Source organism: Natator depressus, chromosome 10 (genome assembly GCF_965152275.1).
Source record: "Natator depressus isolate rNatDep1 chromosome 10, rNatDep2.hap1, whole genome shotgun sequence".
Taxonomy (NCBI): Eukaryota; Metazoa; Chordata; order Testudines; family Cheloniidae; genus Natator; species Natator depressus.
This window is the reverse complement of record NC_134243.1, coordinates 36,472,119-36,485,635: the sequence shown is the minus strand read 5'-3', so window position 1 is coordinate 36,485,635 and position 13,517 is coordinate 36,472,119.

Here is a 13,517-nt window from a genome sequence, read left to right as displayed (position 1 = left end):
TATTGGGGAGTCCTGAATCCCAGTTGCTAAAGGTGTAATGCCTCAGGCACCCAACAGAGGAGAGAGAAATCTCATCCCAAGCTGGTTTTCCCCCAGGGAACAGGGAAGATGGGAAGCCCCAGGTTTCCTGTCTTTGAGTCCTAGCTGCAGCAACCTGGAAAAGAAAAAGGTTCGGGTTGCAGAATCCTAGGAGTAAAGGGAGAGTATGTAGCTTTGCCTCTTGCAAAGCCAGGACAAGCAAAAGAGAACTCTCTGGAGACAGCAGCCTGGCCTTCAGTAGGATGTACCTACAAATGCACTGCACAGCAGTGGCCAATGACAGGACCACAGAAAGCATGAAAAGGCTGTGGGGATGGAGGCAGAGAAACAAAGACCCACTTGGGTACCATGTTCTAGGCAACCAGAGCCCACAATCATAGACGCAGAGACTTTAAGGCCAGAAGGGACCACTGTGATCACCTAGTCTGTCTGCCTGCCCATCACAGGCCACAGAATCTCACATACCCACTTCTGTAACTAACCTCCGACTGAGTTATTGATGTCCTCAAATCATGGCTTAAAGACTTCAAGTTATAGAGAATCCCCCATTTACACTAGTTCAAACCAGCAAGTGACCCATTCCCCATGCTGCAGAGAAGGGTGAAAAAAAACCCAGGGTCTCTGACCTGGGGGAAAATTCCTTCCCGACCACAAAAATGGCAATCAGTTTGATCCTGAGTGTATGGGCAAGAGCCACCAGACAGACACTTGGGAAGTGACAAATGTGCTAACAACATAAGAATGGCAATACTGGGTCAGACCAAAGGTCCGTCTAGCCGAGTATCCTGTCTACCAAGAGTGGTCAATGCCAGGTGCCCCAGAGGGAATGAACAGAATAGGTAATTATCAAGTCATCCAACCCATGTTGCCCATTCCCAGCTTCTGGCAAAACCGAGGCTAGGGACACCATTCCTGCCCATCCTAGCTAATAGCCATTAATGGACCTAGCTACCACGAATTTATCTAATTCATTTTTGAACCCAGTTATACTTTTGGCCTTCACCACCAACCCCTGGGAACAAGTTCCTCAGGTTGACTGTGCGTTGTGTGAAAAAGTACTTCCTTTTGTTTGTTTGAATCGTGCTGACTATTAATTTAATTGGATGACCTCTGGATCTTGTAGTGTTTGAAGGGGTAAATAACATTTCCTTATTCACTTTCTCCACACCATTCCTGATTTTATAGACCTCTATCATATCCCCCCTTAGCCATCTCTTTTCCAAGCTGAAAAGTCCCAGTCTTTTAAATCTCTCCTCATATGGAAGCTGTTCCATACCCCTAATAATTTTTGTTGCCCTTTTCTGAACCTTTTCCAATTCCAATATATCTTTTTTGAGATGGGGCAACCAGAACTGCTTGCACATTTCAAGATGTGGGCATACCATGGATTTATATAGTGGCATTATGATATTTTCTGTTTTATTACTTATATCCCTTTCCTGATGGTTCCTACCATTCTGTTAGCTTTTTTGACTGTCGTTGCACATCGAGCAGATGTTTTCAGAGAACTATCCACGATGTATGTACAGCTGGGATTATTTTTTCTAACATGCATTACTTTGCATTTATCCACATTGAATTTCATCTGCTATTTTGTCACCTAGTCATTAAGTTTAGTGAGGTCCCTTTGTAACGCTTCACAGTCAGCTTTGGACTTAACTACCTTGAGTAATTTTGCATCAATTGCAAATTTTGCCACCTCATTGTTCACCCCTTTTCCAGATCATTTATAAATATGGTGAACAGCACAGGGCCTGTACAGCTCCTTGAGAGACCTCATTATTTACTTCTTGTCTTTGTGAAACTGACCATTAATTCCTACCTTTCGTTTCCTGTCTTTTAACCAGTTACTGATCCATGAGACCTTCCCTCTGATCCCAGGACAGCTCAGTTTAAGTGCTAGGGCAATGGAGAACTCAGTCCCTGGCATCTCCTGTGGTGCGTCATATCACTAATAACATGACTGAGGTTCCATCCCCACCTGCATTGCAACTTAGCATAGCTCCTCCCAGGCACTCTCCAAGGCCATCAATACATCTCCTTTGTTAGCTCCTTGGGAACAATTAGCAAGTCACACTCTGTGACTCTTAGTACAATGAGGACCCCTGGCAATCCCAGCGTGAGCATATGTAATCTGGGAGATCTTTTGGTTACCCCAAACCACCATTCCGCAGTGTCACAGACTATTTATGAGCCCCAGCTAAACTGCCAGCAGACCTCAAATGCCTACAGCCTAGACATGACCCAAACTGAACACCTCGTTTGGTGAAAGAGACACTGGCGGTAGCACAGGCAGAGAGCAGATATTGTGTGTTGCTTTACCAAGGACAACACAGAAGAGACCTTGGAGTCAGCATGTTTGTTGACCGAAATGAGGTTCTTTGGTTTTATCTAGGATGGCCAGTGCCCCCAGCACAGTAACCCTGTCACCAGCATGAGCTGCTGGGGGATAGATCACGTCCAGCTTTTGAAGCATAGCATCCCTGATGCCTTTCTGGGATGCTGGCAGCTGGAGTAAATCCTGGTAAGCAAAGAGCAAAACATTCCCCCCAGAGACTGATGGAAAGAAACAGTGCCCTGCTGGGAGACAGCTAGATTGTCCATAGTTAAGGCTAAGATTCTGTCACCCATATATTTAGTAAAAATCACAGACAGGTCACGGGCAATAAAGAAAAATTCACTGAAGCCTGTGACCTATTGGTGACTTTTACTAAAAATATGCATGACCAATGGAGAGCTGCAGGCTCCCCACATCACACAGGGGCCTGGTCCCCCCACTGACCGCGGCGGATCCAAGCATCCTGGCCACCTGCGGCAGCTCTGAGCCCCAGGGTACCCTGGCCGCCTGCGGCAGCTCTGAGTTCTGAAGTACCCTGGCCGCCTGTGGGGGCTCCGTGCTCCAGGGCACTCATGGCGGCTCTGTGCTCTGGGGTGCCTGCAGCAGCTGGGACTTCCCAGGAGCCTCACTGCCTGCAGTGGCCAGGAGTTCGGGGTCTCCCCACCGCCTTGGAGCTCATGGCATCCCTGCCTCCAACCTGGCTTGGAGCTGCCTGTGGGGCACTCCTGCCTCCCTCTGTGGCTGGGAGCACGGGCCCCTGCAGTTCTCCACCGACCCTGCAGCTCCCAGGCACTGGGGGCTCAAGTCATGGAGGTCTGTAGAAGTCACGGATTCCATGACTTCCGTGACCTCCGTGACAAAATCATAGCCCTAGCCATAGGTAAGTTATGGAGACTGTCACTGCCCGCAGCACTGAGCCCAACTCATTGCTAAAGTATTGGCAGATAGGAGGATGTCTAGATTATGAAGGACATTGGGGCCCCTAAAGCCATGGTTCCGTCCCCACCTGCACTGCGACTTAGTATAGCTCCTCCAAAGCACTCTCCAAGTCCATCAGTACATCTCTGGGGTTGTGGGGAGTTAGGGCATGTCTGGGTTAAGGAGTACAGTGCCTCCAGCAATCCATGGCCACCAAGAATGGAGATGCTGGAAGAGGAAAAACAGCCAACTCCCCAAACACTATGGGTGGGTAGTGTTATATAGGACATGTCTGGGTCCAGAACCTCCACTTCCACTGAGTCAACTCAGTTCCAGGAATGGGGCATAACTCTTGGGCCTTTTGCCAGTCACGATCCATGACAACACCTTACTGCATCCCAGCTTGTTTCAGTTTGGCTGGGATCTGAGCAGTGAAGCTGTATGTGCTCTCTCGCTGACGCAGGTTTACTTTGCTCAGCATTTGACGGCACGGGTGGCCTCTTCAGTGCCGTGCTGCCAGTACCGTGAACTAACAGAGTTGCAGAAGATATATTAAAAAACCTCCACCTACAAAAACATGATTTGTTTTGTAATAAATCTCCTTCTGTTTTGTTTTTGATGGGAGATGGTGGCTCTGGGATCTGAAGGGCTGGGAGACAGCTCAAGACAGTTCAAATTCCTCCCCCAGGTGCTATCAATTAATGCCTTCGTTAAACATCAAGATCAAAGGCAGCCACAGCTGGAGCATGATGGAACAACAGAGTTCAGCTCCATGAAGTCACCCACAATTGGTGACAAGTTCAAAAGGGGCTGGATCGTGCTGCACCAGCAGGACATGGAAATGGCAGAGCTGCCTGTGCCTGGAGGGAATGAGAGAGAGGACTCTTCCTGGGTCCCCCAGTCCATCATGGAATAAAAAGCAGGGGGACAACCATGGCCAAGTGGCCTTCAGCACTTGTGCTCCATAGGGAAGCCACATGACCCAGCTGCCAGAAAGCCACCCCTTGAGCAGCAGCTCAAGGACTAAACCCTGGAGTCAATAGCACATCGCCCATTGATGTCACTGACAGACTCGAGTGCTCCCAGTGGAGTGTGGGGCCTGGAGCTTTGGTGGGGGGAGGGATGGAAAGGGTTTGGGAAGAAGGCAAAAATCACTCATCTGGGGTTTCCAAGGAGAAGCTTACCTAAAGCACAGACTCCCCCTGACACCACTCCTCCGGTAGCATCTCAGCTCTGCTCCCGCAGTATCCAGGCTCCCTCAATCAATCCTGGCCTTCCCTGCACTGCTCCAACATTATTCATTTGTTTCTATCACCAGAGCACCTAGGAGTCCTGCTGAGGGACCAGGCGACCACGGGATTCGGCGCTGTACAAACACAGAACCAAAAGATGGTGCCTGCCCTAAAGAGCTGACAGTCAAAGTAAGTGTCTTCAAACTTGATTGCAAAGGGATCTCTCTCTCCTGCAGGTGAGATTTCTTCTCCAGGTTCACTTGGCATCTAGCGCATACCAAACAGACAAGCCCTAAACAGATGAATTCCGAGTCCTTGCCTGTGGTTCAAATGTTCTGAAAAAGGCACCAAAGCTGATCTAGAAAGACATGGTTTCCTTTTAAAATTCCTTGGTAGAATTCAGCCCTCTGCACCAGTCCTGTATGTGCTTTTATCTGCAGTCAGCTCTCTTTGGCAGGCAAGATAACCCAGGTTTGGTGAGACAAACGTGTGCTTCACCCAGGTGAAAACATGATCCCCGCACGCTCTGACGAAGCAAGAGGAGGAACTGGTGCCTCTCGCGATGGGCCCCTTCAACAGACCCTGGGAGTCCAGGGATGCACCCGAGTGAAATGCAGCATGTGATCTCATGGTCAAGGACCCTGAGAAAATGGTTTCATTTCAGAAGCCGCTGCTGTTGATCAGCTGGCACAAGGCATGAGAGTTGTTGTGTATTACAAGATAGTCACCACCTGCCACAGCAGAACTGCTGATGGGCTGCTTGCAGCTCCCATCCACATGGCATCCTTCTGTTCCACCTCCGTGAGCCATACTCCCTTGCCATGGCTACCCTGCAGGTGCCCATACGCTGCAGCTATTCCATCTTTATCAGCTCTGCCTCAGCTACTGTTATGCCACCTGTGAGTCCCTTACACACCAAGAGGTTGATTGTCGGTGGTGCACAAAGTTCCCACTGTTTTCAGTGGGAATGGTGGGTGCTCAGTGCACTGAAAGTCAGACCCTCTCTGTGCATGCATTCACTGCCCCCCTTCTTCCACCCAACACCCACTTAGCCCTGCATTCCCATGCACACGGCACACACATCCTAGGAGCACTCCCCCAGGCCAAACGCCTGCATGCAAAGACCTGCCATTGCTTTCACACTGCTTTCTAATTTCGTGCCTACAATCATAGGCCAGCACCAAACCGCAGGAACTGCTGACAGAATCCTAACATCCGGCTCCCTGATCGCACCTGCAAATGGGTGAGAACTGATTGCACCTATGCGTATAGGCAATGTTCAGTCTTCATAAGCATTGCCCCTAGTGTCTAGTAATGTACACGCAACACTGACACACACAAATCCGTAACTGCAGCTAGTCCACACAACACAACCCCAGGAACGTTTTCTTTAAAGATATGCAGGTCTATGTTTAGTTTAGTTAGACCCTTTCCGATACATTTAGTAGATACTAGCATCTAGTTGGGTGTGTGAAAATCCAGTGTGTGTTAAAGTGCGGCCCTTGATCTTAGCCACAGTGGTACATGCGAGATCCCATCGAGTGACCTGCACAGCTTCCTACCCCGTACACACAGTGAGGCAAAGGACCAGCAGCTCTAGAGCCAGGAATAGGGCAGCAGGCACTGAGGGTACGTCTACGCAGCAAGCAGATTCCCATGCCAGCGAGTCTCAGAGCCCATCTTGGGGGGGAGCTCAGGCTCTGAAGATGAGGAATGGGGGTGGGCTTCAGAGCCAGGGTTCCAACCCCAGCTCCAGCGTCTACACAGCTGGTTTTAGTACAATAGTGTGAGCCCTGCAAGGCCTGTGATCTGAGACTTGCTGCCATGGGATTCTGCTTGCTGTGTAGGTGTATTCTCAGCAAGCTTCTGCCACTAAACACTCCTGCAACAATCCTTAGCCCTGCCTGCAACATCCTATGCTATCCTAGTCTGGAGCCCTCACTCAGCTCTGCTGTTGAGCCTCACTTTTCATTTGTAACTGTTCTAATCCTGGACTCCCCCAAAGGTTGCACCCTGGCCTAAATCAACCCTTGCTAGCCTGCTCCTTGTGCCAGTGGTAGGGGCCTTTGACGCTGATTTCCAGGGACTCTGCTGAGGCTTGCCAACACAGTTTGTTTGTGACTTGCACAAACTATTTGAAGTTGGATCTAGCAAAGTAAACGGCATGGCATGGAAGGGTATTGTCTTTCCTACTGTCATTGTATGCATTAAATCACCTGATTCTACAGGGTGGACATCTTGCAAATGCCTACGACCATAGTGACATTTGCCTTTGCAGAGTGCTGCTGAGGTGTGGATGCACCAGGAAGCTCAGGAGGAAAAGGGATATTTGACTAGCTAAAAGAGCAGCACTCGCATCTAGTTCAGCAACAGCAAACCCCATCTCCAAGACAGGGATGTTCAGATCTACTGCAAGTTTGGCAGCAGATTCCAGTCTGGGATTTTCCTGCAACTGTCTCAGATGAAAAGTGTGTGCTTGGCTAAGCAATGAGCAGCAGAGTCACATGTGCAGCTCTCATCAGGTTTCTGAAGCGTCATCCTTCTGCAGAGCTGCCTTAAGCTTCTGATACGCACACTCCATTCACTGTCCCATGCGCTTTTGTGGCACTCATAGCTTAGAAGTGGGACAAAAAGCAACAAGATTTTATCATTATGGTTATTTTAATTTATAGAGCAAATCAAACTCCTTCAGGGCGAATCTGTTTGCACTTCAAAAGAACCTCTCTGAAGCCTGAGTCAGCAAAACTCTTTGGTATGTGCTTCATGGAATATCAGGGTTGGAAGGGACCTCAGGAGGTCATCTAGTCCAACCCCCTGCTCAAAGCAGAACCAATCCCCAATTATTGCCTCAGATCCCTAAATGGCCCCTTCAGGGATTGAACTCACAACCCTGGGTTTTGCAGGCCAATGCTCAAACCACTGAGCTATCCCTCCCCCCCTTTAAGCATCTGCTTAAGTTTCACTGACTTGACTTGGGGCCAGAATTTGTATATATTAGCATGTATATGTTCAAAAAGGGTCAGAGTTAAGGTTGCTTTGAGAAGCTTGGGCCAATCCTGATGTCATTGAAATCAACTGGAGTTTTGAAATGTCTTCAGTGGTGCCAAGATTTGGCTGCTCAACTAAAAATTTCTATGTGATGGGGAGATTAAAATCTCAGCTCTAATGTTTGCATTCACCAGCTTTATTCCACATTGGCTGTGGCTTTCCTGGGAGCATATAGCCTCCAACAGTGTGTGACAGTGTGATCATTTGGGTGAAATATGCTTTACCAAGCAAGTACCTTTTTGCTCAGAGAGGCCACTCTGCATAGCCCATTCTCAGTGGGCATTGTTCACAGAACAGAAATGTGAGCATCTGGCAACCCCTTGAGTCACAAAGCATTAATTGAATCAATACCATCTTTCACTTGCATGGCACTGCTATTTATAAGTTACAGGGGCTAGATCAGTGGTTCCCAAACTGGGGTTCACGAAATGTTACAGGGGGTTCTCGGGAAAAAATTCCCTAATGGCGGACAGAGCTGTCCATAGGGGCCCTGGGCAGCACGGGGCCAGCAGCATGGGGCCAGCAGCCTGGAGCTTTGGGGATTTCCAGGAACTAAGCAGATCAAAGCAAGCATATCTATCCCACTGAGGACATTTAAACTTCAAAACTCCTTATAAGAAATGGAAAGGGAGGTGGATATTTTTTGCTGTTTTTAAAATTAAATAGGCAGCGAGTATTGTTTTTAAATTATTATGAAGAACAAGTTTAAGCTTTGTTGTCACATGCTTTGTTTGCCTGGACTGCTCAAGACCTGAATGCTTGTGTAGGAGGAACTCTGAGTTGGCTTCTTAAATACCTTCATGCTGTTTCATATCTGATACTCCTTGATGAAACATAAGAGCCAGAAGCGCCAGTACAAGTGGGCAAGGAGGGTCAAATGCCGCCCCCGCATCAGCTCTCCCCCCCCCCCCCCCGGCGGGTCCCTCCTCTTTTTTTCCAGCAGCCCCCGCAGGCCCCCCCACTTTTCCGGTGTGCCCCCCCCAGGCCCTGGGGTGCATGAGGACTTTGCCCCCACACCCGTTTTTTCTACTGCCGCCTCTGATAGGGGCCTCGCCTTATAACAGGCTTAATCAAAAGTGATACAAGCTACAAAAGTGAGATCTTGGAAGAGTGTTGCCTTTTTCATAATGTAATAAAAATATTGCAAAGATAAATAATAATAGTGTATAATAAGCATGTCATAAAAACAAATTTTATATTTCCAAGATCACTGCTTTTATAATTTATGCTGCGGTAAGGGAGAAAATCCCTGGAAATATTCATTTTTAGGAGGGGGGTTCACGAGACTTGACATTTTAGTGAAAGGGGTTCATGGGTTGTTAATGTTTGGGAACCACTGGGTTAGATCCATAATTAACTTCATAATTGTCCATGTAATAGCAGTCCTGGAACTTCTGCTGTACATTAATGGCTGACATATCCCTCCCTCTGCCACATAAGGAAGATTTCCATTGACTTCAACTGGCATTGGATCAGGCCCATAGCATCTTCTCAGAGTTAAACTCCATGGCAGATCCCCAGGGTTCATAGATTCATAGATATTTAGGTCAGAAGGGACCATTATGATCATCTAGTCTGACCTCCTGCACAACGCAGGCCACAGAATTTCACCCACCACTCCTGCAAAAAACCTCACACCTATATCTGTGCTATTGAAGTCCTCAAATCGTAGTTTAAAGACTTCAAGGAGCAGAGAATTCTCCAGCAAGTGACCCGTGCCCCATGCTACAGAGGAAGGCGAAAAAACCTCCAGGGCCTCTTCCAATCTGCTCTGGAGGAAAATTCCTTCCCGACCCCAAATATGGCGATCAGCTAAACCCTGAGCATATGGGCAAGACTCATCAGCCAGATACTACAGAAAATTCTTTCCTGGGTAACTCAGATCCCACCCCATCTAATATCCCATCACAGGCCATTGGGCCTATTTACCATGAATATTTAATTACCAAAACCATTTTATCCCATCATACCATCTCCTCCATAAACTTATCGAGTTTAATCTTAAAGCCAGATAGATCTTTTGCCCCCACTGCTTCCCTTGGAAGGCTATTCCAAAACTTCACTCCTCTGATGGTGAGAAACCTTAATCTAATTTCTAGTCTAAATTTCCTGGTGGCCAGTTTATATCCATTTGTTCTTGTGTCCACATTGGTACTGAGCTTAAATAATTCCTCTCCCTCTCCGGTATTTATCCCTCTGATATATTTATAGAGAGCAATCACATCTCCCCTCAATCTTCTTTTAGTTAGGCTAAACAGGCCACGCTCCTTGAGTCTCCTTTCATAAGACAAGTTTTCCATTCCTTGGATCATCCTAGTAGCCCTTCTCTGTACCTGTTCCAGTTTGAATTCATCCTTCTTAAACATGGGAGACCAGAACTGCACACAGTATTCCAGGTGAGGTCTCACCAGTCCTTGTATAACGGTACTAAAACCTCCTTATCCCTACTGGAAATACCTCTCCTGATGCATCCCAAGACCGCATTAGCTTTTTTCACGGCCATATCACGTTGGCAGCTCATAGTCATCCTATGATCAACCAATACTCCAAGGTCCTTTTCCTCCTCCGTTACTTCTAATTGATGCATCCCCAGCTTATAACTAAAATTCTTGTTATTAATCCCTAAATGCATAACCTTACACTTCTCACTATTAAATTTCATCCTATTACTATTACTCCAGTTTACAAGGTCATCCAGATCCTCCTGTATGATATCCCTGTCCTTCTCTAAATTGGCAATACCTCCCAGCTTTGTATCATCCGCAAACTTTATTAGCACACTCCCACTTTTTGTGCCAAGGTCAGTAATAAAAAGATTAAATAAGATTGGTCCCAAAACCGATCCCTGAGGAACTCCACTGGTAACCTCCCTCCAGCCTGACAGTTCACCTTTCAGTAGGACCCGTTGTAGTCTCCCCTTTAACCAATTCCTTATCCACCTTTCAATTTTCCTATTGATCCCCATCTTTTCCAATTTAACTAATAATTCCCCATGTGGCACGGTATCTAATGCCTTACTAAAATCTAGGTAAATTAGATCCACTGCATTTCCTTTGTCTAAAAAATCTGTTACTTTCTCAAAGAAGGAGATCAGGTTGGTTTGGCACGATCTACCTTTTGTAAAACCATATTGTATTTTGTCCCATTTACCATTGACTTCAATGTCCTTAACTACCTTCTCCTTCAAAATTTTTTCCAAGACCTTGCATACTACAGATGTCAAACTAACAGGCCTATAATTACCTGGATCACTTTTTTTCCCTTTCTTAAAAATAGGAACTATGTTAGCAATTCGCCAATCCTACGGTACAACCCCTGAGTTTACAGATTCATTAAAAATTCTTGCTAATGGGCTTGCAATTTCATGTGCCAATTCCTTTAATATTCTTGGATGAAGATTATCTGGGCCCCCCAATTTAGTCCCATTAAGCTGTTTGAGTTTCGCTTCTACCTCAAATATGGTAATGTCTACCTCCATATCCTCATTCCCATTTGTCAGGTTACCGTTATCCCTAAGATCCTCTTTAGTCTTATTAAAGACTGAGGCAAAGTATTTGTTTAGATATTGGGCCATGCCTAGATTATCCTTGACCTCCACTCCATCCATCCATGTTTTATAGGAGGGCAAATCTGGTTCTTCCCCAAGTCACCAGAGCTTCGGGATGGAGATCCCAAACCAGAGGTACCTGAGAGAGAGAAATGTCACAGTGCAGGGACCAAACCTGAACCTCAGATCTAAACACTGCCAGACTTTGGGGTGATCCAAATCTGAGATCCACAGGACCCCACTCTCTTCAATGGAACAAACCAGGACCTCAGATCAGAGGGGGAATGTGGGGAAAGCTTTGTTCTGACTTCCACAGCTCAGGCTCTGCCCTAGTTCATTTATTCCCTAAAAGGGTGAACACTGAATCTACAGTCTGAGCAAAAAACTCACGGGGCCAGATCTTCAGCTGGTGTAAAGCAACAGAGCACCATTCTCTTCAATAGAGTTACACCAATTCACACCAGCTATGCCCCAGGCCATCAAGGTCCACATGTGGGTGGAAAGATGAAGAAGGAAATTCTGGTTATTGAGGGCCTGCTGCAAATACTGGTATAGTTGAGGTTCACATTCTGGACCTCACAATGTGACAAGTCAAATGCATTGAGTGGCTTCTAAAGCTTGCTGCTGACTGAAGTGACATTGACAACAAGCCAGTGCCTCCCTAAGTGCAGCTAGTTCTGTGGTGGTCTCCGTGTTCCTCTGCGCCTAGGAAACAGGCATCCATAGCCCTTGTAGGGTGCCCCAAGAGCCTCCACCCACGGGGCAAAATGGATTTGTAATGAATCACAGCTGGGAATGCTGCCCCAGTTGGTGACACCCAGGCCCCTACCACAGCTGAAAGCTGGCCTTTTTTCGGGATCCTGGAGATGATAGAATCAGTTCCCATTCCAATCAGCAGGAGAACGATGGTGGTTGCATAATAAGCTTTCCCATGGATTTCAGTGTGTTGTATCAAGTTCTCCAGCACTTTGGTTCCCCGCAGAGACACACTGCTAAGAGCTGTTCCATTGTCCGCATGGTGGAGATTTTAATTAGGCACATGTCATGTAACATGGGTGCCCCTCACTCTTTGCTTCCAGGCTTTCACAGCCTACAGGTGGCACTGCCTACTCCGGGGGGGCACACAGCTTGGAGCTTGCAGATGTGCCCTAACCATAGGCCCTTGTTTCTTGCTGGGTATGAAGAATAAGGTGCAGAGGGGGATGCTGGCTCTGTTGATACCCAGAATGCTCTGCCAGCTCACAGCAGGGCTGATGTCTGAATCCTGAGCACAACTGCAAAGTTTTAGGTCTTCCTGCGTATAGACTGCTCTAGCTAGCAGGGGAGGCTGTGTGTGCATGTGTCACCAGTTTTATCTCACCTGCTGTTTGATCTTGTTACGGAGTGGCCTTCTGCTAACCCAGCCCTGACTAAGACTGCTAGAGAGGGTGGGCAGGGGAGAGAAGGGGTGCTGGCTATGTGGGAGGGGTGAGAGGTGCGGGGGAGAGCGAGCGAGAAGGAAATGTGTGCACATGTGCAGATAATGGCACCAGAAAACCCTTCTGGGCTCTTGCTCTTGACTAAACAAACATCCAAGGGGAAAAAATGCTATAAAAGCCAAATAGCAACCCCCTCTCCCTGCACTGGGCTCCCGTGTGTGTGTGTGTGTGTCACAGCGGAACGTTCCTATACCTGCTAGTGTCCGATGCACCTTGGTGAATGAGCTCAAGTTGGCACAGAGTCAGACAGCAGCAAGTGCCAGGCTGGTGTCCATCGAGATGGCCACTTTGCCAGAGTGCTGTCACCAGCGTCATTAGCACAGAGCATAAGAAAACCTACTGGGGCGGGTGCTGTTAATCCTCCTCCAATGACAGCACCCGCCCTCTTCTTCTGCCCCAGGTCAACACATCACATGGGGCCTGCGTTAATGACACCACTGGTCAAGCTCTGAGTTCGTGGGAGAACTTGGGGCTGATACCAGCCTCGCTCCGTGCTCTTAGGCAGGCGCCTCCTGAGCTGAAGCATTTGGATGGCTCTGAAGGGATCCGTTGATGTGTGATGTGTGACTTCGCACATGAGAAGAAACTGAAGGTGATTTTCCTGCACAGCCCTTTATATCCTCAGTATGGGGCATGAAGAGGTGCAAGTGCATGCATGGGTCCAACGGGCACTGCTACCAAAAATCTGTGATCAAAGGCACATGGGGCGCATACACACCTGAAGTGGAGCACCCATAAGGGACTCTACTCAAAGAAGAACTCTGAGATTAATAATCCTACTCCTTCTTCGGGTTGGAAAATTGGGACCAGTTTTAACCTGCTGAAAGTTGTCGGCAAAGGAAAAAGAAAACGGGTATATGCCTTTTTTTATTTTCATTTGCAGATTGTCTTTAAAATACCATCAATGTCTCTGGGAT